At 46.1% G+C, this 3,439-nt stretch overlaps 1 non-coding gene across 1 annotated transcript; it reads left to right on the forward strand.

Annotated features, from left to right (window-relative positions):
* The first annotated feature begins 1,670 nt into the window (after nt 1-1,670).
* Nucleotides 1,671-1,798, forward strand: LOC119471052. Its single transcript, XR_005200044.1, has one exon. It is a non-coding gene; the product is annotated as a small nucleolar RNA SNORA40 (small nucleolar RNA).
* Nucleotides 1,799-3,439: the final 1,641 nt, after the last annotated feature.

The following is a 3,439-nucleotide window of genomic DNA, read 5'->3' on the forward strand; positions in this document are numbered from 1 at the left end:
CTCTCACCAGGTACTGAGCCCACCTTCCCAGTGGCTGCCATCAAGACTGCGGTGTGAACATCCTCCTCACTGCCCTCCCTCGGAGGGAGGGCTGGGAGCAGCTCACCCACACAGGGGTGGTGGCAGAGTCTCATCCAGCCATGAGTGACACTGGCCACTTCTTGAGGGCCTTCCCATTCTGTCTGCCTGTCTCCTATGGCTGTAAGAGGGAGTCAGGGAAGTTGCTGGGTGGTGAATGCTTTCTCATTTCCGAAGTCCAGTGTAAAAGTCAGTACCATTATTTGTTACACAATCCAGACACGTAGGCATTTCTTCTTTAGAAGAGCTACTGAAATAACAGCCCCAATTATTAATAATATTTCTAGTTACGAATTGTTTACCACGGATGTGAGTGCCAGCATTGGTTTTCCAGAAGGCTCAATGAGCTTGCTGTCAGAAGAGACTGCAACACTCTTGACTTTAAGTTCTTAAAAACTGAAGATTGCGGCCGGGCAATTTCATCACTTTGTAATTTCAGCACTTTGGGAGGCTGAGGCAGGTGGATCAAGAGGTCAGGAGATCGAGACCATCCTGGCCAACATGGTGAAACCCCGTCTCTACTAAAAATGCAAAAATTAGCCAGGTGTGGTGGAGCAAGCCTGTAATCTCAGCTACGCGGGAGGCTGAGGCAGGAGAATTGCTTGAACCCAGGAGGTGGAGGTCCCAGTAAGCCAAGATCATGCCACTGCACTCCAGCCTGGTGACAGAGCAAGACTCTGTCTCAAAACAAACAAACAAACAAACCCTGAAGATTGTGTCCTCTTGGACATATGTAGCCTGATGTGGCCCCAGGGTTGGTCTACCAGGCCTCAGAGGACTCCCTTTCACCTTCCGCCTAAATCATTCATGTAGGATTGATACCAATTCTCAAGAAAAAAACAGACCCATATTTTCATCAAGAATAATGATTTTGTAGGGCAGTTTCCCTTTGCAGACAGTATTACGAATCATATTTTCCAGTAATGACTGTCTTTGAAGGCACTGAAGGAGGAGTCAGCCAGGCACATGTTTACCATCTCCCGCTGGCCTGGCCTCTCGCGGAGACCTGAATTAGATTTGAGTGATGTTTGCTGTGTGCCAGGCCTCTGCTAGGCTCCGTGGAAGATATGGAAATAGATCATGACAGTTTCTGCCTTTGGGGACTTCGCTGTCTAGTAAGGGACACAGAATGTATCCGGAAATGGTTATAACAGAATTAAAAAGCACTTTGGGAGCAGGGGCTGGGGTAATGGGGGAGGCATGGATGGTTGATTATTTTTAATTAGAAGGTTTGGAAAATTATTCCTAGGAGAAGAGGCACTGGAGATGGGCCTTGGAGGGTGTGAGGGTTTTAGGAAATGGACAGGGAGAGGTGAGTATGAAGGAAATTTCAAGAGAAGTAGGGTACTAGCAAAATGTAGACTGGGAAAGGTCAAGGCACATTTGATGAATGGTAGGCCTTCAGGGCTGGTTGGCTGGTTGTGCCTTTGGGAAACTATGGGGTCAGGGGGCATGAAACAAAACATGGACCGTGTCCAGGCTAGGAGGGTCATGTGGGCGTGGAATTAATCCACCCACTTGCACCTTCCTTGTGTTCTAGGTAATGTTCCATGCGTTGAGGATTCCAAAGAGAAATAATCCACAATCCACGCTGTGCACGTGCATGTTTTTCTTTAACTTGCAGACAAAGACTTACAGACAGGTTCCAGAAATAAATCCTCTTTTGCAACCCAGAGCTCATTGTTCAGCATGAGTTTTGATACAAATAAGAGGAGATATTATGATACAAAACAAAAGAAGAAAGAAAGAAAGAAGGAAGGAAGGAAAGAGAGAGAGAAAGAAGGAAGGAAGGAAGGAAGGAAGGAAAAGAAGAAAGAAAGAGAGACAGAGAAAGAAAAAGAAAGAAAGAAAGAAAGAAAGAAAGAAAGAAAGAAAGAAAGAAAGAAAAAGAAAGAAAGAGAGAGAGAGAGAAAGAAAGAAAGAAAGAAAAAAGAAAGAGAGAGAGAAAGAAAGAAAGAAAGAAAGAAAGAAAGAAAGAAAGAAAGAAAGAAAGAAAGAAAGAAAGAAAGAAAGAAAGGCAGGAAGAAAGAGAATTCGCAGCCAGGCACCGTGGCTCATGCCTGTAATCCCAGCACTTTGGGAAGATGAGGCAGGCGGATCTCTTGAGGTCAGGAGTTCAAGGCCAACTTGGCCAACATGGTGAAATCCCATCTCTACTAAAAATACAAAAGTTAGCCGGGCATGGTGATGGGTGCTTGTAATCCCAGCTATTGGGAGGCTGAGGCAGGAGAATCTCTTGAACCCAGGAGGCAGAGGTTGCAGTGAGCTGAAATTGCACCACTGCACACCAACCTGGGCAACAGAGCCAGACACCATCTAAAAAAAAAATCACGATCCTGTTCTCAGAGAGCCTACAGTTTATTGTGACACATACAACACTAAAGAATTGTAAGGATGTAGCAGGATAAATCCTATCTGTGATAGATTTAAGGTCAGAGGAGGTTGTAAGACATAAGATCAGCTACTCCGACATGGGAAAGAGAGTTTGGGGAAAGCTGTACAGAAAAAAAGGCCACCTTTGACTTGTGTCTTAAAGGATGATAGCAGTTCAGTTGAGTTTTCCTTGAATTTAACCCAGAAGTTAGTCCAGTAGTTCTCAACTGAGGGTGATTTTGCCTCCCTGGGAACATTGGCAATGTGAGGAGACATTTTCGCTTGTCATGACTTGGTGGTGAGGGTGGGCTACTGGTCTCTCGTGGTTGGAGGTCAGGGCTGATGCTATACGTCCTAAAATGCGCACAGGACAGCCTCCACAGCAAAGAAAGCTCCAGCCCCAAAGTCAAAAAACCCTGTATTGAAGAACATGTCAAACTCTACCACGTTGGGAACTGAGAGATGGCTGAGTAGCCAACAGCTTCCTGTGGCTTTGGGCAGGTCCTAGCTGTTTCTGGTGGGCCTCAGGCTATGGACTGAATGTGTCCCTCCAAAACTCATGTCAAAACTCCAAACCTCAGTGTAAGGGTGTTTGGAGGTGGGGCCTTTGGAAGAAATTAGGGTTAGGTTAGGTCATGAGGGTGGAGATCCCATGATAGGACTAATGGCCTTATAAAAAAAAAGAAGTGAGGACAGGTGCAGTGGCTCATACCTGTAATTCTAGTACTTTGGGAGGCCAAGGCAGACAGATCACAAGGTCAGGAGTTCAAGACCAGCCTGGCCAATATGGTGAAACCCCATCTCTACTAAAAATACAAAAATGAGCTGGGTGTGGTGACAAGTACCAGTTATCCCAGCTACTTAGGAGGCTGAGGCAGGAGAATTGCTTGAACCCAGGAGGCAGAGATTGCAGAGAGCCGAGATCGCGCCACTGCACTCCAGCCTGGTGCCTGGCGACAGAGCAACACTCTGTCTCAAAAAAAAAGAA

This window comes from Cebus imitator, unplaced genomic scaffold, assembly GCF_001604975.1.
Source record: "Cebus imitator isolate Cc_AM_T3 unplaced genomic scaffold, Cebus_imitator-1.0 Scaffold1, whole genome shotgun sequence".
NCBI lineage: Eukaryota > Metazoa > Chordata > Mammalia > Primates > Cebidae > Cebus > Cebus imitator.